The 15,785-nt window shown below is 44.2% G+C and overlaps 1 long non-coding RNA gene across 1 annotated transcript in view; it reads right to left on the bottom strand.

Annotated features, from left to right (window-relative positions):
* LOC149858169 (uncharacterized) overlaps positions 1 to 15,785 on the bottom strand; it is a 140,905-nt gene that overhangs the window by 18,308 nt on the left and 106,812 nt on the right. Inside the window, exon 3 of the long non-coding RNA XR_016443722.1 lies at positions 9,250 to 9,335. This is a non-coding gene — a long non-coding RNA (uncharacterized LOC149858169). The remainder of the gene's footprint in view (positions 1 to 9,249; positions 9,336 to 15,785) is intronic.

Here is a 15,785-nt window from a genome sequence, read left to right as displayed (position 1 = left end):
CTGAACAGCATCTGGACCTCATACCAAGCTTCTGCTTGTGCTCAGAAATTTCTGCATTTAGATTTGAGACAGGTTTTCATAAGTGTGAATTTTCATATGAAAGTATTCACTGCTACTGCTTGCCACTTACATATGGAACTACCTAGTTTCACACATGTGAATGCCTAAGTTGTACTTGCAGTACAAGTCAGACCTATTAAAAGAGGACAAAGAAACCTTTCTACAGTGATACAAGTCCAAAAGCTTGTCTACATGTAACAGCTAAATCAACACAAACTTCCACCGAGACATTCATTTCACTTTAAGAGTTCTTTATTGAAGAGCTTTATTTTAGCTTCAACTAATTCCTAATTGACTTAAACTAATACAAAATAAGATGCTCTTAATCTGAACAAAATGTCTAAACTCAAGTTTTAATTAAGAGAGAGCCATCCAGTCTCAATGAAAAAAGCTACATCTAGAGCTTGCTTTAAGGTAATGATTTTCCCTAAGAGTGAAAAAGGGATATACTCAGCACAGATTTAAAACTCGATTAGGAAATGTTAAAAACAATGGATATGTACCTGGCTTAGTAAGAGTTAGAACAGAATATACTACACAGCTGGAGCTTCTCAAGTCCAAAGCAGAGAGGTTTGACCTCCAGTGGCTCATGGACTCAACTCTTACAGACCACATGCTCCAGGCCTTTTTAAGTACCAAACTCTGATGTTCCAGAGATTCTAAGCATCTACTAAGTGACATGACCTTCCCTAAAACCTACAGGAGCTAGTAGATACAGGGAGGGAGGCACTGCATATAGATCTATCTCCCTCATGTTAAAGCCACTGCAAAAACAGTTTGCTTGCTGGGCAAGTTACTCCCAAGTTCTTTGGAATTCTTCCTGGGAGCTACCTCCTTTGTTGCCACATGTGAACAAAGCTAAAAAAAAACCCCCAAATAATGCAGTGTGCAACTTATGAAAGTCCTTAGTAAGGGACTAACACACACCTGCTAGTGATTATTTTTAAATAAACCTTTTCTGGACAATGCTGCAATACTGCAAAAGTGATTGACTGCCCACTAGGGGTGTGCAAAATGGACCGTATTCAATTTGGATTTGGCCTGAATCGGGGACAGTGATTCAGTTAGTTGATTCAGATCACTGTCTTTGATTTGGCCAAATCCGAATCTGAAGATTCAGTGTTGATTTGGAGAATCAGCAATTCGGCCATAGAAACAGCTTTAAATGTTTTTTCTACATACCTCAAGATACCAGGCATGGTTCATGAATGCTGCGATGGTGGGGTGGATGGAACATCCCACAGGAGCATGGGGGGACCCCCCTGTGTGCTCAGCAGCGAACCCAAAAGTAGACCAGAAGTAATTCCAGTCCACTTCCAGGCTGCGCTCCTATGGGACACTCCATCTGCCCCACCATCACAGCATTCATGAGCCGCCTGGTACTTTGAAGTATGTAGAAAAAATGTTTAAAGCCATGTCTGTGTCTGAATTGCTGAATATTTTCTAACCGATTCAGAGGGTTCTGATTCGATTCAGAGAAATTAAAGAGTCTCCTGATTTGATTCAGATTCGGAAATTCAGCCATGAAATCGGGCTGAATCTCCACTGAATCCAGTCAGGGACCAAAGCTTCATGCAGCCTTACTGCCTGCAGTACTTGTCGACAGTGGACTCCCTTTGGCCCCTCTCAACTGATGTTAAATTGTTTAGCTGCTAAGACAGCTAAGATGAGAATGATGGTCTTCAGCTGTTAGAGTGGCTGAGTTCAAGCATATCACAGGAAATCTCACAAGGGGGAAAGTGTTTGTTTCATCTATGCTGGCAGTGTCGCCATTTTCAGCGACAGAGGGAAGGGAAATTGGTCCTGACAACCATTTTCCAATTGGCCTTTTCTGAATATACTGTAGATAAGGGCCAAAAAAGAACTCACTCCCTTTTCAGCATGCAGAATGGTCATTAATTTCAAGGAATTACATAAGATGCTGACAGCGCAATAGAATAGTGTTGCATTACATGAAGTGTAACGCAATGCTACCGTGCAGTAGTAACGACCTACTGCTCAGTCAGCATCACCTGAAAGCCATTCGGTGACGCTACTGTGCAGTAACTCCAGTCAGCATCTCATGTAGATGCGCCCAATGAGAACAGAAAGATCCTTTGGTCCATAATGACTACGACACAAAAGGGAGCTTGAATACCTACTTAACCTTACACTTACTGCCTTGAATACAGTCTGAAGTCACAGTTCCATTGGATTACACTTCAACTTAACAGCACTTAATATAAACATCATCAAATACAAAGTCTCATCTCAGACAAAAGCCACATTTAATTTAGCTAAAACACAATGGGCAAGTATATACAAGATGCTTTACTGTGAAGTAGATGAATCTATTATGCAATAAAGCATCACCGTCTACACAAGCTCACATTTACTGTGCAGTAATTTAATCTACTGCTCAGTTAGCTACTACTTGTAAATACAGGTAGTAAGCTAACTGGACAGTAGATACTGCATATTAACATGTATAGACGCTGACCAGAAGCAAATTTGCTGCTGTCACTGTAGCCAGGAGGGGGCCACAGGGGACAGGGAGCTTTTTGTCCCTGATCCTGGCACTGCTCAGCTCCTTGGCTACCCGCAGGAGCCGGGAGCCAATCAACGCCAGGACTGGGGAGCTCCAGGGAGCAAGCAGGAGCTGGAAATCCAGCCCTCACATGTCCACCGAAGCAGCTCTGAGCTGTGCAGAGCTGGCTGTTCCAGGGAGTGGTCAGGGGCTGGAAATCCAGCCCAAATCCAGCCCTTGCCTGTTCCCTGAAGCAGCCAGCTCCACACAGAGCTGGCTGCGTCAGGGAATGAGCCAACAGTGAGAATCCAGCCCTTGCCTGTCCCACACAGCAGTTCTGTGCTGTGCAGATCTGGCTGCTCTAAGGGACAGGCAAGGGTTGGATTCCCAGCCCTTCCCCTCCCCTGCACCCCAGCAGCCAGCTCCATGCCAAACAGCCCCATTCCCTGCCCAGCAGGGGGCTTGCTGGCAGCTGTATGTCCAGATAAGCATAGGGCCCAGAGAGCTATGCCTGCTCCAGGAGCAGCTTTCAGGTCCCCTCTCAGTGTATACAAGGCCAAGAGACAGCTGCTGCTGCAGCTGGCAGAGCTCTCTTGGCCCCATGCCCACAGGGACCAGCTCCATGCGCCTTGCCAGCCCTGGGGCTAGCACTGGGGAAACCAGAAAAACTCCCTGGCTGCTGCAGGGGAGCAGAACAGGGTGGGAACAAATCTTCCAAGAGGGACCAGATGTAGACGTGCAATATTTTATTGCACAGTAAGCCTACCGCAAATCAATAGCATATGTAGACACACCCAGTTACATTAATCTCTATGGATTCTTTGGCTTATGAAAGATTACCTAGAAAGACTGTATTCATTACTGATTTATTGTTAGTCTCCTTCCTCGGCACACCAAGTGCCTTCTCAATAGACCACCAACACTGACCCATTGACAAAGTCTGAAATATGATACACCAGAAAAGCAGTAGCATAGTTTACTCTAAAGGAAAATAAACAGTTCTGGATACATGCTTCTGCTTGAAAATCCTCATTCTGAATGACAGCAGCAGTGTTTAATTAGCCCTTTGTTTAATGGATCGATGCAAGTTTTAAAAATGCAGCATCCATGAACTCTCCCTGGGAAGAAGAGCTTTCATACATGCTGCTACGTTGCTGTAGCAACATGCTACAGTTTTTGCATCTGCAGGTAGAAACCATGATCCCGCAGCTACGTCGCTGTAGCAACGTGCTCCTTCAGTATAGTGCATTGCTATGGCGATGCAGCAGCTAAAAATAACTGTTCACTGTGCGCGTGGCACAGTACAGGCTGTTACTGCATCATTATTTTGTGCTGCCGTTTGGAAGTAACGGTGCCGTAGGAGCACGTGTAGACGTACCCACTATGTACTAGACAGGAGAACTCTCTGGCAGACCAGGAATGGACAAGACACTGTCAGTTGCACATTTTCATTTTCCTTCATTTCAACATTTTGGCACACCATTTAACAGTCATTTTCCAAAATGAATTTTAGAAGTATGCCCACTATAAATAAGATGTGTTTATGAGAACTCATATTGCAGGGTGAATTTAAACTACACAAAGACTGGCCAAGCTCCTGGTCAAAAAGTCTTAAGCTGCCAATAGCTCCCCTACACTTTAGTGCTTGTGCGGTGGGGCAAGTGGGCTACTGCATACATTTCCTTCTTAATGCTATGGTATTTATATTTTGCACTCTCCAGAGAAGAGAGCTCCTCAAAATGCAGTAAGTGGACAGGTCAACATCAGCTGGTCTTGCAAGAGGTGTATTCCAGCTCTCAGCTTCTGCTGCTTGGCAGGGAACCTATTCCATTTTGTCTCCCCTCTAGCATCATTTGAGTAAGATCATCTGTGCACAACACAGTAACAGCTGTCTTCACAGCAAATCTTCTTTCAGTCTTCACAACAGAAGGTTTAAATATACCTGATTATTTTCTTTCTCTGGCTCTGCTACTTAGGAGATCCAGATCAATCTTAATTTAAAAAGACCTAATTACTGCACCAAATCCCTTCCATACAAAGCACTTTGAATAAACAATTTAGATTGGTGTGCAGTGATCACAAATAATTCCCTTTTGTTTCTGGAAAATGGAGGCAACAATCAGGTTTTGTGACTACAGTGACAAAAAAAGAAAGTAGTTGAGTATAAGTTTATAAAAAGCAAACAAAACTTCTTTATTGCTAACTACAAATAAGCATCCAGACCACAAATGGGGAAAAAAAGATTGTCTGTCTTAGGTTATCCAGCAGTAGTAAACTGATTTCTGAAGTGATCTAACTGTAGCCAAAACATTTTTGGTAATTCACTTCTACATTTCAGTGGATCAAGGATGAGGAAAATATCACCAATACTGAAATCACCTCCTATCTACCCCTGATTTCCCTCCTCAATCTCTGACCCCCTCCCCCCACTTATATACCATTGGTTTTGTTTTTCCCAGCAGGTGCCAATGAGTACTACTTCACAGATGCAAGAAGTGTGGAGAGAATTCTCACCTCCAGTGTCTCAACACTTTTCTGTATAAAGCATTTTTTGCATTAGATATACAGGGAAACAAATTCCCCCTAGTTAGCATTAGTTGGTTTCCTTCTGCATCACAGAGCTGTACTCAGAAGGAAATAAATTGCTACCTTCCAAGGGAAAAAGTTAATATGTAAAATTGCCAATTTTTCTATAGACTCCTAAAAACACAGTTAATACCACATTGGGGCAGTCATAATAGAACTGTTTGCAAGCAGGATCAGACAAGGCTCCAGACCTGATATAAAAAAATAATAATGTAAAATTTTCCTTTATGCTTAAGAATTTAGTGACTTTAAGATTTCTAAAGCAGTTAAAATGCAAATTTGCTGGGCCAAAATATCTGTATCAGACTGAAGAAACTTGGTTATCATGTAATTAACATTAGAGTTCAAGATGGTATTCAGTAGATTATTTAACTTTCTGTGCATTCTGTTGTTTATAGGATCATTTGTTAGCGGCATCAGCCTGGCACGGCATTTTAAGAAAACTAAGGTAGGTTTGGACTGCACATTACATTCAGTAGAGCTGAGTGGATTCAGTAGATTCAGAACTGATTTTTCACTTAGCCTGTGCTCTTGGCTCTTAATTCAGTACCAGAGAGATGATCCCCTAGACAGACTTCCCAGGGCATATTAAAAAAGATTAATACAAAGTCAACAACAGCTTAGAATATCTGCAATGATGGATCAATACAAAACATGCATCATGGAACTGCCTTTATGTGTATCCTGTATGCAATTAGGTAATTGCAACAAGAAGTACTGCATGTGTGGAAAAGTGCTATCAACAGAGGCTCAAAGTGGTGTTCAAGTGCTTTCAGTCCCCAAGCATTATGGATGTTAAGATCTCAAATCAAAGATACAGAACTTGAAAATGCTGTTCCCTGAATGCGCACCATAGAGATAAGAGCTCACTTGAGTCAGGCCACCAGCTGAACATTTCTGCCAAATAGTTCTTTTTCACTGGTGAAGCATGTCTGATACTAACTCCAAGAATGGTCTGCCCCTGCAAGTTACAGAGAAGTCCCAAATCAGCCAATTAAAAGACAAGGCCAAAAAAGAAAAAAAAAAAATCCAAGCAATAGTTTACTTACAGGGCAAAACACAACTGAACCTTGAACAACTTAGAATTTTAGTCACAGTGGGCACATGTACATGTTCGTTAATGCACCATAATTATGGTACATTAAGTTTAGTGATGACAGATACTAATTTAATGCACTGTAATTATGATGCATTAAGTAGAGTAATACCAGGTACTAACTTAATGCACCATAATCAGCGCTACTGCACAGTAGCACTGGTGCATGTTTTTTTGTTATGCTAATGTGCAGTAGACTAATTCTGCTATGCATTAGTGCATTAGCACAGTTTTTGCCTGCCGTGGTAATGCACAGTAGAATTAATCAAATGCACATTTAGTGTCTTGTGTAGATGCTCCCACAGTTGCCAAAATTGCCCAAAAAAGTTCTCCAGGAGGACTGAAAGACCTGCTTCTACAGCACCACCCAGAAAAACTATATACTTTGACTTGTGGGCCCCCTTCATGATGCAGAGTGCATCACTAATAGGGTGCTCTATTTCATCATATGTGCATTCACTAGCACTTCACAAACATGATGGAGATGGTTTCCTTTGCTTTCATACTTAGCCATTAGATACAGTTATTCTTGAAGAGAGATGAAGTGTTTGGGGATTTTCTAAAGCCTTGTGTATGCTGGGTTTTAGTCACTTCTGTAGCTGCACACTAATGTGGATAGTGTACATTGAGATAATCCATGACTTCCACTAATACATTTTATTTCACTCACGGATTACATTTCATCTACACTTGAGAGCTGGCACAGCTAACTAATCAGCAATTAAAACCAATCCTGGAGAGGCCCAAGGCTAACTCTGGATTTTAAAGGTAACAGTTCAGCTGTTAGCTAGGTCAACACACCAGTGAAAACAGAACCCATTCTGCTCAAAACATAGAGCTCTTAGGATCCCTAATTTCAGACACAAGCCATGAAGTATACAGTGGGCATATTTACATGTGCAATTAATGCACCTGAATTTGTATGCAGAAAATTCTGGTGCATTAAACTGCTCCTGGGCATGAATCTGAACATGCACCTGTTGGAAGCAAATTTGCTCCCAACAGGAGCAGTTCAGTCCAGGGCTGCTCCTGCCCTGATCTGCCCCTGTGCAGCACCCAGGAGGAGCTCCAGGCTCCCTTGGGTGCCAGATCCGGGCTGGCAGGGGTACAGGAGTCAGGCCTGGGCTTTGGGGGAGGGAGGGAGGAGCTGTCCTGGCTCCAGGGCAGCACCTGCCCAGCAGTGAGGAGTTTGGGGCCAACCTTGATCTCCACACAGCTGGGAAAGAGCTGCCTGAGACAGCTTTCCCCATCCCATGGAGATCAGGGCTGAGCCAGGCAGTAGTTGTGGCCCCCTGGTGCCTGGGCTGACCAGGAGCAAATTGCTCCCAGTCAAGGTCTACACATGTGCTTCAGCGCATTAGTTAATGTGCCATTTTTCTAGTAGCTGTTTGTACTGGTACTAGCAAATGGTGCATTAAACTAATACCCAATAATTGACGCACATGTGTACATGGTGATGCTTTACTGAGCATTAATCTGATGCGCAGTGAAGTATCTCATGTAGACCTACCTGCTGTGTATGTTCTAATACTTTTCTAATTCTTTCATACAAAGTCAGATTAATGCAGTGGATTTGGAAGTCAGTGACAATTCTTGCTGCTACTTCCAGGGTTCAAGTACAAGTTATTCACAGCTATTACTGTGTGGTTTTAAAGTCTGTGCAGCTGCGTGTCCTATGGCCTCTGTTTATACAGCACTAATAACAATGACTTGCTTACTAGGGTGACCTATGCACCATTGCCAAGCCTCACTCAATCAGCATACTTTTTAGGATATTCTTATATATTCGTTCTTGAATCAGTCACACTGCCTGTCGCTGCCCCACAATATCAACATTTTACTTGCCTTGCACATTTGCAGAGAAACAGCACATACTGTAGCTACAAAATGAAGCAATATTTATATGACTACACAACCAGGGTGGGAAAAAGTCATAAACAGAATTTCTAGAATAAAATGCTTAGCAAGAGATATAACTCTCTAAGCATGCTATTTGCCAAAGTCCATTCAATCAAACTCTGCTACTGGCTGCCAGCTTTCGTATTTACTATTAAGTCTTAGCATTTAGATAAGGCTATGTAAGGTTACATGTTCAAGATGCTATAGAAATATTAACCAGGAGACCCCTCAGAGGATGACTGCTCTTTGCCTTTAAAGAAAAAGACCATTAATTTTATCTAAATTTTAAATTGTTTTAAATTTTTAGTTTAAGACAAAATGAAGAGGTAAATAAAACCAAGAATCTTGAATATAGTGATCACATCCCAAAGGACCTTTTTCCAGTATTATTCTGAATATTATTTCAAAAATAAAGGATTTCACAGTGTGCAAACTAGAGTTACTCCAGAAGGTATCTTGGCTCTAAACATTTACTTCAAATAACATTTGTGCAGTTCCCTGGCATAGTAACCAGAGGCAAATTGGCAGATATAATATTAACAGTTGTATGATCTGATTATATTAGCCAACCAATGAACATTATCTTTAATGGTGCAGAAAGCTGTAGGCAATTACTGCTAGATTAACTCCAGAAGTAGTAAACAATTTATCCATCCATTTGTAATGCTCTGGAAATGTCACACACGTTTTTAAAAGCTGAAGAAAATAATATAGAAAGAACACTCATTCTAATTCATTTACCCAGTAAGAACCACGTTGTATTCAACTGGTCAATGGTTGGGTATGACAACATCCCAAAGGGAGAAACACCACAAAGAAGAGTACAAGATACAAGACAACAATGGAGGGCAAGTATCTTTAAACTTGGATCTCTCTTAAGAATTAATTACTGCACAAATTATTAAAACAACTGAGCTTCACATTACAGGAATATTCAATACTTTAATTAATATTGCCCCAATCTGTACCTCTGGACTTCATATTATCTATGATTGGGAATATAAATTAGTGAATGTGTATCCAGCAGTGAGCATTTACAACTCACCAGTGATAAATTCAGCACATTTTCTCAGGTCCTGTTTTTTGGAAACATGTCACTCACCCTCTGCTCCAAGATCAACAAAATGCATGACGTAAATGCTGTGCTAAATGCTGTCAGAAATCCTGTGGTCAGCATGACATTGGTACCTGTGATATTAGAATTATATATTATATTAATTATTATATATTAATTATAATACAAGACGCTCTGTGATATTAAGTTCCCTGAAACAAAGATGCATACAAAAATGAAATAATAAAATACAAATGGGATGTTTTATCATCACAGCAGTCTGCTACATTCATTTCTGGCATAATATAGCTGGTTTCATTTACATCAGGTAAATTTGTTTCAAATAGTTCAGACCCCAGTTCAGCCTTCTAGTCATCAGCAAGATTTTTAGCAGATACACATGCTAATTAAGGAACATACACTTTCATTCCTTTATCACTGATACCCATCCTAAAATATCTAGCAACAGCTGTTCTCATTTCATGTCACTGCTCCTTGCAGCTTTCACTCAGTTGCTATCACTGTAAAAAAAATTGTGGGTCTTTCCTACATTTCCACCCCAATGAACCATGCTGACAGCAGTTTGGAAGACACGTATTGGCCAATCTGCATGCCAAGAGCATTAAACCAACTGAAGCCTCTTGGAAAGAATCCCCATTGAGAGAGACAAAATTCCCCTGTATTAATGCACCTAAAACATAACAAGTGAGTTTAGATTTCCTTCCTTAACTCTGGCAAATCTTCTCTAGTTTCTCTGGTTATATCTTTACAACCAATATTCCCTGTTCCATTCTGGTTTTAAGTAAACTGAAGTCCAGGCAATTTATCTTTGTACCCACAATTCTCCCTGTGGCTAAGGAACAAAGCGATAGATTTATTATAATCCTAACTTTTAGCATGAAAATACTGTCAATAGTTCTGAGGGACATACCAGGGACAGAGGTATCCTAAACCAAGAAGAAAAACATTTCACCAATAACCACCAAAACATATGCACACACAAGATGTTCTGTGTAAATAGAGAACATCAAAAAATAAAACCTCAGGTTATTTATTTTTTATTTAAATTAAACTTGCAAGTACCCTCAATTGCAGTAACAATTCAATGAGACAATTTAACTGAAAGATACTGTAGATTACAAATAGTGCCTTGGGTTTACCTAGCATCCATCTGAGGATCTCAAAGCATGTTTCAAAGATAAGTCAGCCTTGCTCCTATTTTCAGTATTGGGTCATTGAGACACAGCAAGTAATTAGACCATGTGGCTTTATAACAATGGTAGTGATCTCAGGATATGTTCAGGATATGTAATAATCAGTAAGACCATGGAGGACATCACTTTTATCCTTAGTTTTGTGATTTCTGTATATAGCCTTCAAGGACTCACCTTGATCAAATCAATTTTTTTTTATTCCTGTAGTAGATGCGTGTAAGTTCTGGAGAGCTTTCAAAAACATAGTAGTACCTACTCTTCCCATGTAATCTGTCCCAGTAATGGCTTTATTTGGCCTTCTACACATCATGTATTAAGAGATTTCCATTATCCATGTACCCGTGAGTTCCAAAAATATTGCAATAAGGAAGTATCTATAAAATTTCTTGCTATTTTAAGACAGTTTTGGCTGCTGATTTTTAAACAGACAGATTTAGTGGGAAATCTGTCTTCACTTCAGATGTAATCCTGGATTCTACCAGAAGTCATGACTCATGCTGTAAAAGAATTACATTACAGATTTTTTTCCAGGCCAGCATGTTACTGTTATAGAACAGCATATTGATATTACTGTACAGGTAACTGAGGAGCCATAATCCTACCCATATTCCTAAATTATTTCATAGCTAAATGGAAAGTTTGGTAGGTGCTATTCCAGTCTCTTATTTTAGCCAATAGAAAAAGGATACACTCCAATAATTTTAGTGTAACCATTACAGCTACATATTGCCAAGGCATTCTCTCTTCAGAAGTTCATCTGTGCCAATGTCAAACTTTCATAAATATACCAAGCAGCTTCTTTTCTTTTTAGTGGAAAAAAGAAGTTGTCACTGTGATAACTTGAAAAATACTTCTCAGTGGAAAATGGTATATGGTGGTTTGAGCCTTCCTCAGGCAGGGGGTTGCACTAGATGACCTGTTGGTGTCTTTTCCAGCCTTACTTCTCTATGGGCACGACCAGACGAGTATGCAAGTGCCTCTTGCCCCATCTCAAACCCCTTTGAGACAGGGAAGCAGGCATGTGCAGGAACGAAAAAATGAGAAAATTAGACCCCTGGATATCCTGAGACAACTGGAGGCTGGGTCCCCCACAGACATGGTCTGGCTGCCTGAGTGTCTCTATGGTTGGCCCCTCGCCCTGGTGCTGAAACACGCAGCTGGCCAGGCCCTGTGTTTCAGCACCAGGGCTCCAGCGCCAGTAAGGGGTCAGGGGGGAGGGGACCCTGGGGGAGATCCCCGACAGTTCCGCCCATTCCCCCAGCCCCCCCGACCCCTGCCCTGGCTGGCCCCACCCCCCAAAGCCTCCTGACTCCTGCCCTGGTTGGCCCTCCCCCACCGGCCCCCCCCAAGGCCCCCAACTCCTGCCCTGGCTTGCCACTCCCCCTGGCAGCCCTCCCCTCCCCCGGTCCTGGCTGCCCCCCTCCGCCAGCCTCCCTGAGGCCCCCGACTCTTGCCCTGGCCAGCCCCATCCTCCCCAGCTCCCACCGAGGCCCCTCACCCCTGCCCTGCCCAGTGCCAGCCCCCCCCAATGTTTAAAAAAAAAAATCCCTTAACCAAATCATCAATACATATGTTTGGTTAAAGGGTATTTAAAACAAAATGTAGAGTAAAACTGAGATCTAGTAAAGGACACATCATTTAACATGCCATTAAGCTACTCTACAAACATGAGAAGGCAGAATATTCAATTCTATTGGAATTGGCTATGTGTCTTGTCCCCTCTGCACAACAGTTTGATTGGACCCAATTCTGTGCAAGAGATCATAAGCTGTTCTTTACAACAACAGTGTCTGTGGCGGGTAGGGCCAGAAGGAAAAGGAGAAGGAAACTGGTAGGGGTGCACGTGTTGGACTTAGCTCAAGCCTATATTTTAATCCAGGCCTGCCTTTCCTGGCTCATGCACTAGACTCATTCACAAACATAAAAGGTGATATTCTGCAACGCAGAAGGCATCAGTGCAGAAGTCGTGTCATTACAGAGCTCTACAACTGGACCGCCCCTCTTACCAATACCCTTTACCATTATATGATAATTTTTTCTTCACTGAGTAGGCACAAAGTCAAATGCAGAATGCTGCACGCTTCTTTTAGATGTTTGAATCTGCAGGGATCTGAGGCAAAGAATAAATCCTTAGACTGCAGCCCACTGGGCTCCACTGATCTTTATATTTCAAAGTCTGATCTGTAAATTGGATACAGCAAATCCAATAGGCAGCTCAAGTGCACCATTCTCTCAGGAAAACGGTATGACCAGGAAAGTGTTTTATTTTTTTTAAAGATTAAGTAATACAGAGCAGTGTTGTTCAGCTGAGCCCACATTGCAGACTTTAAGATAAGTAACCTGTATGAAATATGCAGATCAGTCGACATGCTTTCCCACACAAGATGGGACTTAGAACGTGCCTATATTGTAATCAGAGGTATTGACTGTATCATACATAGCTATACTTAAGACAGCTTCACTCCAGATAGTTTGAGAGCTGACAGCAGTGAAGTTGAAGTAGCACTGACTTCAACACAGGCCAGCCCAGCCAGGGTCCTGGTTGGGCTCATGAAACCAGCTACAATGTATAAGGCTCTGCTCCCTCTGCTTCAATCCCATGGCAAAAAGAGAAGGAAAACAGCCAGATCTCCCCCTGTAGAAAGAGTCCTTTGCACGTCTAGTACAGGCAGAGCTGGGTCCTATGTAATCCCTAACTCAGTCACTGGTACCATGGATATCTCTTGAGGAAGGATATCCTATGTTCTCTAGCAATCTCTGACTAGCAGATGCTTGGTCCCCCAATATAGAATCATAGAAAGAAGGACTGGAAGGGACCTATAAGATCATCAAGTCCAATCCCCCGCCATGGTAACTGGGCTCAAACAAACTTAACAAGGTGCTTGTCTAGCCTCCTCTTGAACACCGCCAGGGATAGTGACTGCACCACCTCTGCTGAAAGAGTGTTCCAGATTCTAGTTACCTGTATAGGAAATAAGTTTTTCTGTATGCCTAGCTTAAACTTTTCCTGCCCGCTGGTCTTCATTCTCCCATGGGCTGCTTCTCTGAAAAGTTGTTCTCCCAGATCCTGGTGTTCTCCCTTGACATATTTGTAGGCGGCTATCAAGTCACCCCCCAGCCTTCTTTTACTCAGACTGAACAAACCTAGATCCCGAAGTCCCTCCTCACAAGGCCTATCCCCCAGGCCCTTGGTTATGCAGGTGGCTCTTTTCTGCACCCTTTCAAGCTTGTCCACACCCTTCTTGAAGTGCAGTGCCCGGAACTGAACAGTACTCCAGCCGTGGCCTCACCGGTGCTGAATAGAGGGGGAGGAGCACCTCTCTGGATCTACTGGCGACACAACTGCTGATGCACGCCAGAGCTCTATTTGCTCTGTTGGCGACTTCGTCACACTGGTGGCTCATATTCACCCTCTGGTAAACTGTCACCCTCACGTCCCTTTTGGATGCAGTGCCAGCCAGTGGACCACCACGCATAGTATATATATGGTGAGGGTTCTTCCTGCCCAGATAAAGAACCCGGCACTTGTCCCTGTTGAACATCATCTGATTGTGTTCAGCCCATAGGACCAGCCTGTCATGGTCAACCTGCTTCTTTGACCTGTCCTTGGACATGCCCGCTTGTCCCCACAGCTTGGTATCAACCACAAACTTAATCATTGCGCTTTTCACTCCCTTATCCAAGTAATTGATAAAGATGTTAAAGAGCATAGGCCCAAGCACAATTCCCTGGGGGACACCACTGGAGACAACCCTCCAGGATGAGGCCACCCCATCAATTACCACTTGCTGGGATTGGCCGCTGAGCCAGTTGCCAACCCACCTCACTGTAGCCTGGTCTAGGCCAGTACTCTTCAACTTAAGAGGATTTCATGGGAAATAGTATCAAAGGCCTTGCTGAAATCTAGACAGATGACGTCCATCTCTTGTCCCATGTCCAGCTGGTTAGCTACCTGGTCATAAAAGGACACCAGGTTTCTTAGGCAAGATTTCCCCTCGACAAAGCCATGCTGGTTGCTTCTCAGTACCCCACCAGATGTGAGCTTGTGGTTGATGGCTTCCTTGACAATTTTTTCAGAGATTTTTCCCAGGACCAAAATCAAACTGATCGGTCTACAGTTAGCAGGGTCATCCCTCTTTCCTTTCTTAAAGTTGGGTATCACATTAGCCCTCTTCCAGTCATTCAGGACTGCTCCTGAGTTCCATGACTCTTTGAACAGCCTCACCAGAAGTATTGCTACGAGCTCGGCCACTTCCTTCAGCACTCACAGATGCAGGTTGTCTGGCCCAGCTGACTTGAAAATGCCCATATCATCTAAGACAGGGGTAGGCAATGTTTTTTGGTCAGACTGCTGAAAACCGCCACAATGCCTACCTTGGAAGGTGCTGGAGTGCCAGCATGCCAGTATTGCTAAAAACAAAATGAGGGGAAGGTGCGGGGGGTATATGGCAGGATGCCTTGCTTGTGCCCCTTGCCCCTGCACCCAAAGCCCCTGCCTCCCAGCCCTGCTGCCTTGTGCCCCCCACCCAAAGCCCCTGCCCCCAGTCCTGCTGCCCCTTGCCCCCACCCAAAGCCCCTGCCCCACCCCTGCTCATGACCCTTGCCCCCCACCCAAAGCCTCTGCTCACCAGCCCTGCTGCCCTTGCCCCCCAGCCCTGCTTCCCCTTGCCCCCACCCAAAGCCCTTGCTCCTCACCCAAAGTCTCTGCTCCCCAGCGCTGCTGCCCCTGCCCCCAGCCCTGCTGCCCCTTGCCCCCACCCAAAGCCTCTGCTCCCCAGCCCTGCTGCTCCTTGCCCCCACCCAAAGCCCCTGCCCCACAGCCCTGCTGCCCCTTGCCCCCCACACAAAGCCCCTGCCCCAGCCAGGGCTCTGTGGCTGTCAGCAGCTACCCAGAACCTGAGCTGCAAACATCTGCTGCCTCTCTGCCCCAGCCCTGGCCCTAGCTGCCTCCCAGCCCCAGCCCTGGCCCCAGGCCCCAGGCTCCAGGGAGACAGCACAAACTGGCAATGCTCTCCGCTGTGCTGCCCTTGCTGCTTCTGCAAAGTAGTGTTGGAATGCGGCGTGGCAGGGCCCAGCAGGAGGCACAGAAAGCTGCCTGCTCCCAGCCCCCTGCTGCCCTGCCACACTTCCCCTGCGTGCATGGGAGTAGTGTGGGCAGCAGCACAGGGTTGTGCCCCTCGCTGCTGCCCCTGCCTGTAGGGGAAGTGTGGCCAGGGCAGCAGGGAGCTGGGAGCAGGCAGCTTTCTGTGCCTCCTGCTGTGCCCTGCTGCACCAGGTTCCAACACCACTTTGCAGAAGCAGCGAAGGCAGCACAGCAGGGAGCACTGCCGGTATATGCTGCCTCCCCAGAGCCTGGGGCTGAGTGTGGGA

This window comes from Crocodylus siamensis, chromosome 8, assembly GCF_052110815.1.
Source record: "Crocodylus siamensis isolate JL-2025a chromosome 8, ASM5211081v1, whole genome shotgun sequence".
NCBI lineage: Eukaryota > Metazoa > Chordata > Crocodylia > Crocodylidae > Crocodylus > Crocodylus siamensis.
This window is presented reverse-complemented; position numbering and strand designations above follow the sequence as displayed.